Source organism: Lissotriton vulgaris, chromosome 8, assembly GCF_964263255.1.
Source record: "Lissotriton vulgaris chromosome 8, aLisVul1.2, whole genome shotgun sequence".
NCBI lineage: Eukaryota > Metazoa > Chordata > Amphibia > Caudata > Salamandridae > Lissotriton > Lissotriton vulgaris.
In genome coordinates, this window is record NC_141696.1 from 939,299,037 (window position 1) to 939,311,217 (window position 12,181).

Below are 12,181 nucleotides of genomic sequence, written 5' to 3' on the forward strand. Positions count from 1 at the left end.
AAGTGGACTCCTTGGATTTCTGTGGACTGGTCCTGATTGTGGGTGCTGTTGGTTGGATACCATAGGCTGTTGCTGAAAACAATAGTACCTGGCTGAAGTCATGCACCGGATTGGGCAGTGCAGGCAGGGAGAGTTGTTTGCATTGAATACTATGGCTGCTGCTGTCAGAGAGACCCCAAGAACTACCATGGCTGTACAGTAGAGCTGGCCCAGCCTTTCACAGCTCCCGGCTCCAGCAAGTAGGAAACAGCAGTTTTAAGGTGCTGTAAAAAGAACATCAATGAATTATTTTCAATTTTTTGGGGCCAAAAGGCCCCACAAGATCCCTACTGAAATTAACAAAATACTGAAAGCCCCTTTCCTGTTTGTTCAACAGCACCTGAACTATCTTAAAAACAACCAGCTGCTCGAACACTGTGAAGAAGTCTCCTGTACTGGTGTTCTTAGTGTTCTCTGGTGAGCTGGCATGTTTTGGATTGTGCTATTTTTTTCTACGGAATGGTATTTAAAGTTGTGGTACAGGTGCAACAACAATACACATTTTAAAACGTTTCAATTGACACTGGGTGTTTCAAGGCCAAATGTCTTGAGTCAAACGGTGCATTATTTCAATAAAACCTGTTCATGAAACTCTGTACAGTTTTAAGACCTGACATCAATATATTTTGTGATTTCTGAGTAAGAAATGGTATTATAATTATGCACAGGCAGGCCTTGCGAACCTACTTACATTTGATGCCCTTATTTTTAAACCATTTACATTAATCATAGGTGACTCAAAATCTGCATACTAGCTTTTCTTAGTGCCGGTAGCTGGGCGAAGGTAAAACCCTTAGCCGCCTATGCCTCTCAGTTCGCTGAGTGTGGGTACGGACAATCAGAAAGCACAGTCAAGGAGAGATGGGCGGTAAATGAGGAAAAAAAAAAGAATGATATTTAAAGTTGTGGTGCAGGTGCAACAACAATACACATTTTAAAACGTTTCAATTGACACTTAGGGGCCGATTAGGATGGCGGACGGACTTGCGTCCGTCCGCCACCCTTGAGGAGGAGGGAACGTCCGCAGGGGCTGCGGCGTTCCCTCCGTCCTGATTAGGATGTGACCGCCAGGGTGGCGGTCACATCCTCTATATTTAACATTGCGGCGGGTGCAGCTTCAAGCTGCACCCGCCGCAATGTTAAAATAGCATGTGTTACATTTACATGCACAAAGCGGCAGGGACCGCACGGTGCCTGCCGCTTTGTGCACGCAAATGCAGGGGGGTACCATAGGTACCCCCCATGTGCACCCCCCACCCCCCATTCACCCAGGGGGCCCGCAACGGGCCCCCAAAGTGAATGTCCGTATGCTTTTCCATGGCGGAAAAGCCGCCGTGGAAAAGCAGTTTTACACAATCATCATAATATGGCGGACGGTGTCTCATAGACACCGCCTGCCATGTTATAGCTTTTCCGCCGCGGTCGGAAGCCGACCGCGGCGGAAAAGCGGCGGACGGAATTCCAGACCCACCAGCCATCCTAATTTGGCGGTGGGTCTTTGGTGACTCCGCAGAGGATTTTCCGCCTCCTCCGGGCCGGAGGTGGCTTCCGCCGGCCCGGAGGAGGCGGAAAATCCTCCATCCTAATCGGCCCCTAAGTGTTCAAAGGCCAAATGTCTTGAGTCAAAAGGTGCATTATTTCAATAAAACCTGTTCAAGAATTTCTGTACAGTTGTAAGACCTGACATCGATATATTTTGCAAGAAATTGTATGATAATTATGCACAGGCAGGCCTTGCGAACCTACTTACATTTGATGCCCTTTTTTAAACCATTTACATTAATCATAGGTGACTCAAAATCTGCAATCTAGTAATATATCAAGACATAGAAGCCCTATTATGTAGGCATTGTTCACAGAACAAGAAGGATCAATACATTTTTTTTTACAAATCTTGACCATTATATAAACACAATTCCAGTGGTGCCTGCTCGGGACCAAAACTGGTGGGATAGAGGGTCGGCAGGGACAGGTAGGTTGAAAAGAAAAAAGAAAGGATCATTTATCTGTGTACGGCCACAGCCTCTCCCCCATCCTCTTCTGTTCCTCAGCCCAGCAGCACACAGGCTCACAGACTCCCCTAAGCCAATCAAGGCGCTGCTGTCATGCTGGTAATAGTATTACAGCAACATTGTGATTGGTCTGAGCAGCCTTGTTTGTTACTCAGACAGTGTCTCAGAGCCTGGGACTATTCTTCACACAGCTGTGATACACACCCTGGTCAAGAAATGCTAAGTGCTCATGATGGTTTGGCCTTACAAAGACAGACAGCCAAACTGTCAAGCGCACTTATGGTGCCCACCACTACTCCTCCCTGCTGTGAGTCAGGATAGAACAGCCCCGCCCTGACTCAAACACTTGATGCTGAAAAATAAAATGATAATAACATTATCAAGAGGCAAATCAATTGGCATTATTAATTTTATTTGGCCTTTAACCTCTATCCAGAATGAGCGAACCCTTCTAAAAGATCACCAGATATCCCCCATAGTTACCTTATCTCCACAAATTCTCCAGCATCTGGCCGGTGACTAAATAATGAGAGAAGGCATGCTGAGGCTCGGTACCAAGGAATTATTTTCTAACTATTTTCTTTGTGTTTTCGTGTATTTCAAGGTTTTACCTGCATGTGACTAAATGTGAAACCAGGTGTCCTCCACTATTTTTATATCAACTTCAGTTTCCCAAGTGGCTATGCAAAAGCTTCGGAGTTTTACGTAAATTGCTGAGTAATTTGTATGAAATAGATATAGACATACACCTTCTTCTGGAGCCACTTGTTAAAACAGATTGAAGAGAAGTTAAATCTCTGAGTGCTGCTGGAGAGAAACCATAGTGACCCCACCTTATCTCACCATTCATGTTCAACATGTCATAGTTGTTTTGTGGAGTATAATACCCACATCATATTACATACTCAAGGTAGTAGCCGTGGTAAGACATGTGTAGGTATTTCCATAATGATGTCTTCTGTTTAAACTCATAGCGTCTGTCTACTCAGTGGTATCAAATCTAAAATAGTTCCTAATTCTTTAGCTTGAATGTAAGTTTTTAGATGAGAGGTTCATAGACCTCCATCGTTTATGTATTAATGCAAAGTTTTTTCTTTTATTCCATGGGTCTTATGGCCACAGGTACATACTAGCAGTTTTTCCTTGATGTGTTTTAGAGTAGCAGGTGAGAATGGAAGGGGCAACATCTGATAGACATGTAAGAGTCCAGGTAAAAAATTATTTTCATAGCAGCTATTCACCCAAAACAAGAGATATCCACTTTGCACCAGTAATACAGGTCTTTAAAGAGAACGCTTAATAGAGGGTGGTACATTGGCATCACAAAGCCGATAGGGAGAAATTTTATGCAAATCTCTAAGTGCCTTATTATGAGTATTGGCGTGGTTGTGGTGGCGGTCTGACCACTGTGACACTGACAGGCCACCTACCATATGATGACCACAAGACCACCGGCTCCAAGGATCCTACTGCGCCAGTGATCTAGAAATGGCCACAAATATGCTGGTGGTGCCAGCACCACCAAGCACACAGGATTTGAATGTCCACCGCCCATTTCATGCTGGTGAGCTCACCATGAAAAGGGTGGTGGACATGGGAGTACTAAGGCCCCCAGCCATTTATGAGGCTGGTGGTTCATGTTGTGTCCCCCTAGAATTGCACCCCTGCTCCTCCACGATGCGACATCGCGCAGGAATGTGCTGCAGGCCCTGTCATAGTGTCAGTCTGCTATTAAGACTCTCCTTTGAGCTTAACAGACCACTACCATGAGACCACTGCAGCACTGCCCAACCACCATGGATAACACTTGTAATCTGGTGAATGGACACACAAAGCGCTAGGCGGTCCTCCTGTAGCTGCCAAACTCGTAATAAGTCCTTAAGTGTTGTAAGGGGTTTGCTGAGATGGTAAAAATAGATTCCATCAAGGTATCAATCATAGCAAAAGGAGTAGATGGTATTCCCAGACCTATGATTTTTGTTTAATTGTTCAGAAAATCAGAGGCTTTTGAAGAGTCAGTAAGTTATTAACCAAAGTAAGGAACTAAATATTCAGGTGGCCTGACAAAGCAAAGGACATCAGCAGCAAATGGCTACAATTTGTATGTGTATTTAGGCCAATGGTTACACCATGAGGGTTACTATTAATTTGAACTAGGGTGGAAGGAAGCTGGCACTCCAGTGTAGATGCGGCAGAGAATCTTTTATTCTGTACGTAAGTACAACAGCTGCAACGACCAGCACATCACCTGCTCTATTCCATCCAACTGCCATCCCGAATCCCTGCATTTGAGTTCCATCTCAACATTCTAGATTCCAGTGAGGGCTGGAAACCTAACAATGGGGTTCATGGTCAGAGCAAAAGTATATGGTGAAATGTGGCACCTCTGACTCTTGCCCCAGTTCCGGATGATTGGTGAGATGTTGAAGCTGTTTAACTTTTTGGAAGATTTACAGATGTTAACTAAAATCTAATTTTTGACAGTAGTGTCCAAACCAGTTTTACTTAGTGTTTTTCTTCGAAAAATCCCATTGACTGTCAAATGTTCTCTCTACATCATGCAAGAGAAGGAGCATTAGAATGACTGATTTGGTTGCAATTTCCTCTAAATTTAAAGTAAGGCGGACATTATCCATGGCCTATCTGAACATGATAAACCTAGACTGAGCTGAAATTGTTAACTTATGCCAAATATACTCTTCTCAGAGAGACAGTGAAGTGGAACTTTAATATCTTTGTTAAATAACACTTTTGGAAGTTATGAGTTAAAGCTTGCATGGGTCATCTTCGTCTTTTGTATGAGAATTGTTTAAGATTCCAGTATTGTCTTGCGAACAGAAGTGAAAGTCAAGAAGCAAATAAACACTCTATAATGGGGTACAGTAAGTATAAAAAGAGGCTGAAAAACCATTGGATCCTAGGGTTTTCTATTGAAAAAGTTTGTTATGGCGTTTCTTACTTCTTCAGTTGTGAATTTGTTCTAGAACTTCCTGATCCACCGGGGGACACCTAATACCTCTGCAAACATCAGCCTGAACCCTTGAAGTATAGTCCCACTTACAAAGAGCAGAATTTAAACCCCCTGTGAAATGTAAGATGTCACCATATTTTTCCATAATTTGTATGATGACATTGCAAGTTAGTTGTGCCTTCAGTCTATGAGCCAATAATTCATCAGATTTATCACCTCTCATTAGCACTGTTGATTGGTATGCTGCTTTTTTCTGTCCTTTCCCAAAAGAAAATGTGCTCTAATTCTTTATTAGTAGATTGCAATTCCTAATATATATGCCTAGAGCAAGTTTGCTCATCTTGCTTCTTTCATTGTTTTTTTTTACCCTTTTGCAGTCAGAAATAAACCTTAATTAGTCGGAAAAAAGTGGTTATGTGGGATATACTTTCCCTCCTTATAACTGCCTTAGTTAAGACACTGTTTCATTGTCTGTCGAACATTTGTGTAGTGAATGCTGAGTTAGCAAAGGTCACCAATACTGGGGCATGATCCGAAAGAATCTGAGTATCTATCATACTGTGTTCAATAATTTGTATTGCCATGCATGTATTAATACGTAATTGATGCTGATGAAGATCTGTGGACATTTTAATGAAATGTAAAACTCATATCTTGTCGGAGGGAATGGTGCCAAATGTAAACTAGGTCTAGATCTTGCAAATATTGAATTAGAGAGATTGGGCCCTCAGATTGTCGGGCAAATGTATCTGAAAAATCTAAATCTGGTCTAAAAAAGAAGAGATCTTCATTATTGATCACTGACCCTTGTGCAAGTTGGAAATGCATGGGAATAAGTCAAAATAAAAAGCCTCTTTGATTTCACTTGCCCCATATATAGCGACAAAGATTTGATCTTTGTTTTCATTTGCCTTTGAGATATAAACTACTTCTATCTGGGGCACTGTTGGGCCCTGTAGGTGTACTGAATGCCTGTTCTGAGTAATATGGCCACAACTTTTGTTTTGGTGGAGGACTGTTGAATGGACCTGTGTATGCTAAAGTGGTAACTTAAGTCTATCGAAATCACTGTTTTAAAAATGGGCTTCTTGTAGAAACTGCACTCACTTCCCAGGCGTGAAGCCACTTTATAAGTGTTCTGCACTTCATTAGGTAAATCAATACCTGGGTACTCAAAGGCTTTTCTGAAAGGGGTATCAATATACCTTTTGATAGCAATTCGGCCTACTGAAAATGAATAATAAGTCAAGTTGAAATGCCTTACATGAATCAAGATTGGGATTGTATTCATTCCATTTCCAATAGTAATCAAATGGACTTTTTTATGTCTACTGTACCACTGAATACAGGATATTTGTTATAAGTGAACTAGAAGACAAACCATACATTTGCCTAAGTCATGGGGAGCAAAAATGTTGATATGAAGTAGGGATGGTAGTCCAATCGGCACCACTGGGGGAAGGTGAAGGTACCGGAAAATAAAATCAGTCCAGGACATTGCGTCAGTAAGCAAGAATCACAGGGCCTCATATTATTTGCAGTTGTATGACAACAAGAACAACAATATCAGCATACCAGAATATTGTGTCAAAAATATTGTCCACAAAAATATCAAGCACTATACATTATTAATAATAACAATACCTTAAACAAATTAAAATGAAAATTAACAAACCTCTATTAACAAAATCATGTAGCACAAACATATAAAAAATTAAAATAATAAAAAATAATAAAATGTAAATAACATTATACATTTTTAAAAACATAATATAAAAAGTACAGAAACAATAAAGTTATTTAAAAGTGTGTAAAATATCAACAATCAAAACTAACGCTAGAAAATGTGTTAGAATATCCCCAGTTAATTCCTAGTAAGCCTTTGGATAAATGGTTGCTCAGCGAGCTACTTCAAGCTTACCACTCGCCTAATTCCTGATCGGCCAACCCAGCCAGTCGGTGAGGTTTGTGCCTAGCCCAGGAAGCGGCTACACGGCCTGCACACCTCAAGACCCACACCGGAGACAGCCATCTTACCTCATCAGGCCTTGCACCTCATTGTTCATGCCCTAACGGGTACACCGCGGGAGATCTCCTTCTGATGCCGACATATATTCAGCCCGTACGTACCTGATGTCTTCACGCGTCGATACCAACCAGTCTCCAGAGAGGCCCACATTCACTATACCTTGTCATCACAGCATAGCGGAACATTCCAAGATGGCCCAAAGCCGCCCTAGGTTAACCACCAGTACAGGGTGCTAACCAGTCTGTGTGCTACTGGAACAATTCCGCCTTTGATGGACTGCTGGTTCGCTGCTCCATCTGGATCTCGCTTCACAAAGTTAAGCTCCATGTATGGGGCTAGCGGTGATCTACCTATAGTCTGTGGTGATCTGTCTATAGATCGGCCTATGAAATGATGTGCTAGTCTGATCCTCACCACACCCACATCAGGATAGAGGAGGTGTGCTCCACCCAGGTACTCTGCCAGTCTGGTCACCCTGTCATCTTATCTGCATTGACAGTTTATGACCCCAACAAACTCTGGCCCACTAACTGCCCACTAACTGCCAACAAGTGCAGCATCGTCATTCTACCGGTACCTGCTGTTCCTTGCCATAGCTCCGGTGTATACTTCGCAACGTGTTCCTGCATCCTGTCCACATCAAGTGTGAGAGATAGCGAGGCCACCATCGAAGGTCTCACGCTATTGAGCCTGTACATTTTAGAACAACTCTGAACAATTCAAAACAGGTTTAGGCATTCCAGCACCCGCTTACATTTTGCCTGACAATGGCGGATAGAGAAAGCAGAACCAACAATAAGAAAGTACCCCCAGAACCGTCACCTTCAGAATCTCTTACCTGACAAGCACTATGGACATGATCTTAAAAAAGTTTGCAGAAGTCCACGATCTAGCTAAGTTGACTAAAAGCAACACGAACACTATGCTGCCAGAACTTACGGCGATCCGGGCGGACATGAGCACGATGAATAAGAGCAACAATGAAGCGGTACAGCTCCTAAGCGAAGTGGAAGACAGAACTTCCCAATCCTCCAAGATCATAAAGCATCTCCAGTGCACTACAAACTATCTCAAAAGACAAAACGCTGAATTGTAAGATCGTTACAGGAGGGGGAACATACGTATCTTTGGCGTACAAGAGGACTGAGAGAAAGATGCGGGGTCATGTGTTGCCTTCCTCGAGGCCTGGATACCGATGATCACGGGAATCACTTTCCAACACGGCCTGGAACTCGACAGAGCTCATAGAATTCCAACGTTCAACGTCCAGGGGAGTAAAGGTCCTCGTCCCTTGATCTGCAAGCCTCTACGGTACCAACATGTTGAAGCCATTTTGCAATTCGCCAGGAAAAACCACCAGGTCAAATGGGAAGGTCAAAGCATAATATTCACCCAAGACTACTCTAAGGAAACAGTTGAAACGAGAAAAGGATTCCTTCTTCTGAGAGACAAACTGAAGGCAAAAGGTATTCAATTTTCCTTTGCAGGCCCATCGAAGTTCAAAATTATCGAAAATGGTAGACCTCACAACTTCTCAAGTCCTCAGGAGCTTGCACGCCATCTCGAAGATTCTCCATCACAAAGCATAGACCTGTCCAGCGGTTCTTCCAACAAGAGAAAAACGGAGATCCAGGACTCTTCTATCCCTTGATCCGCCGGGTCAATCATCCTACTGGTATTGTTGTCAGTTCTGGCTTACTGTCTTCCTTCCAGCCAGATAGTTTTCCTTGTTATTTCCTGTTAACGAAATGTTACCTATTGCTAAACTGACTTTATGCCATTATATGTTCTTGTAGGGGCAACGTATGAGACCTCTCTAGGTTTCCTTGACCTCTGTTTCAATATGTCTCTCTGGGTTCTGTGGTTTGGCGTTTATGAACTTTCTATTCAACCGATTTGTCTGCATAGTTAGAACCTAGCCAAAACCACTTACAGGGTATGTTAGATCATAGGCTAGTCTCCGATTAAGTTTGCCTCTCTAAGCGCTGTGGTTTGAGGATATACCCATCTTCTTCTGTTCCACTGTTTACTATGTTCGAACCTGACAAAATTCGCTCTCAAGAGTATGTCAGTTCATTGCTTAGATCCACCTTTTTTCTTGACATCACTGCACCTAAGCTGGGGTGTTGCTATCTATCCATAATCCTCCTGAAGATTTGATGTTGCATATTATCCCTCTGTGCTGCCTATAGACAGTACTGCCGTCGTAGCTCCTGCGTTCGATTTTATCGAGCGGGAGGGGGAGGGGTGGGGTTGGAGGGAGGGAGGGGAGGGATGGGGGCAAGGGAGTGGGAGGGAGGGGAGGGGGGAGAGTTGAGAGACTGAGGGTAATTGCATCAATGGTTGTTTCCTTTCTGTTTAGTTGCTGCTCCTTTTTATTTAGTTGTGGCTCCTTATTCTTGGCTGACAGCACTACTTCTTCCCTAACATCACACGAGTCATGCATGGTGTGTAGGCTCCCACTCAGACATCACACGGTTAGCTGCGGTCACCATGCAGGGGGTAGTAGTCAAAGGCATTGCCTCCCCGTTTATAGGCTCTAATATGTTTATAGGCACTACTATGCCGCCCTTCCTTCTAGCGATCAAAACCTTTTAGATGGCCCAAACTAAATCACTGCTTGAAAACCTTAACATAGTTTCTCTGAACATCAAAGACATCAATCATTGAGTGAAACAAAGAAAGGTCTTTGACTATTTAGTAAAGTCAAAAGGGAACATCATCTTACTCCAAGAGACCAAGTTATCAGAGGAAGATTTGGGTTTTATAAATCTCAACTGGGTCTCACATACTTTATGTTCCTCGGCCATCCACAAGAAAAGAGGGGTGATCACCCTAATCTCAAAAAAATCAAACAGGCCTAACTCTGACTCATCCTCTATTGAGAGCATACCACAAGATGAACTCTTGATTGTTGGTGACGACTTCAATCTCCCGTTACACCCCCCTTATAGACAGCCAATCCAAATGCACATATCAGCCATCCTGCTCTCATGAGTCGCTCACTCACATGTGCTCCAAATTTCACCTTAAAGATTCTTGACACCTCCAAAACCATGATGGGAGGGATTTCACCTTTTATTCAGCTCCACACAATTCTTACTCCAGAATTGACTATATTCTAATCTCCAGCCCCTTCACCCACCTTATTCAGCTCCACCCAATTCTTACTCCAGAATTGACTATATTCTAATCTCCAGCCCCTTCACCCACCTTATAGATGAAACAGAAATAGCACCTAAACTAGTTTCTGACCACTCTTGTATCAGTGCTAAACTTGCCGGCTCCCACTCTATATTACCTCCCAAGCGCTGGTGCTTTAACAAGGAAATACTGGTGGATCCTGAGAACAAACGTCAGATAGAGAACGCTATCTGTGAGTTTATCACATTAAATGACTCCCCAACTACGAACACCTCCGTCGTTTGGGATGCTCTTAAAGCTACAATTAGGGGCGTCATTATAGGCATTAGAGCGCGGACCAATAAAAAACTAAATGCGGAACTTGACACACTTCAAAAAGATATCAAGGCTCTAGAAACCGCCCACTCAGTAACTTAGACAGCAAACACTTCCTAGACCAGCTTATCAAAAAGAAATACAAATATAACACGATTATGAGCAGACGCGCCGGTGTATGGATCAATATGTTTAAAGCGCTAAAACTGTGCGAGGGAATAAAGCAGGGAAATTACTTGCATCTTACCTCAAGAAATACCTCACAGAAATAATTCTCCATATCCGCGATTAAGGACTCCGCCAACAATATCCACAACCAAACATGACAAAATATTAGACTTCTTTCAGTCCTTTTACAAGCACCTCTACAAAAACAAGCTGACATGCGATCCAGAAGCTTGTACTAATTACTTGGACACCCCAAACCTCCCTAAACTCTCTGAAAAGGACAGCTCTTCACTCTGGTCCCCCTTTACAGTCAAAGACATGTCTGCCTATATTAAATCTCTCAAGAGCAATACAGCCCCGGGCCCAGATGGATTCTTGGCAAGCTTTTACAAAGCGTTTGATAAATCTCTTAGCCCCATACTACTAAAACTATTCAACTTGTTTGCTACCACAGGCAGTGTCTCGGATTGAATGGGTAAAGCCACAATAATTGTTATCCCGAAGGAAGGTTAAGACCCCCTCTTCACAAAATATTACTGCCCTATCTCGCTTATAAAACTGGATTGCAAAATTTACGCAAAAATCTTGGGCAACAGACTCAATACTATTCTCCCTAAACTGATCAGCAACTCTCAAGTCGGCTTTCTTAAATACCGCATGTTCAATGATAATACAAGACTTCTATGCCATATCCTGGAGAAAGCTAAAATAACACCCACTCCCTTTGTTGCAATCACCCTGGTCACAGACAAAAGCGTTCAATAGGGTATCTTGGTCTTTTTTAAAACACTGCATGCAAGCCTTCAACCTGGGAGAATCCTACACTGACATGGTTTTGTCCCTTTACTCTGCTCCATCTGCTCGGATTGCCATAAACGGTACCCTGTCAGACTCATTTTGACTAGAGCAGGGAACCAGGCATGGCTGTCCCCTCTTGCCAGCACTGTTTCTCCTGGCCCTCAAACCACTCTTAACAGATATAAAGCGAAACGTAGACATTATAGGAGTGACATTCGGAGATACATGGGTGAAACTGGCAGCATACGCGGATGATATCCTGGTGGTTACAGAAAACCCCAAGTCCTCTATCGGGGCGCTCATGTCTACGATAGAGTATTACTCTGCCCACTCTCGATACAACCTGAGCAGAGATAAATCAGAGGTCAAGCCCCTAAACATCCATGGTACCAGAGAAGTGCTAGGTAATTTGGGCCTCTCATGGCAGACCGGTTTTATCAAGTACTTAGGCATTGAATTTGGCAGCACCCTCCTCAAAACACTCCAACGCAACAAGTCCATCACGTTGGAAAAAATTAAATTGCAACTATATGCCTGGTACCTCCGCTTTATAACCTGGTGGGGAAGGATCGAGCCCATCATAATGATGATCTCCCCTCTAGTGAATTATCCCATTACAATGCTCCCTCTCACCCTGTCCCAGGACTTTCACCACAAATTAGACGTGCGTCTTACCGAATTCCTATGGAAAAGGGAAAAAAGCAA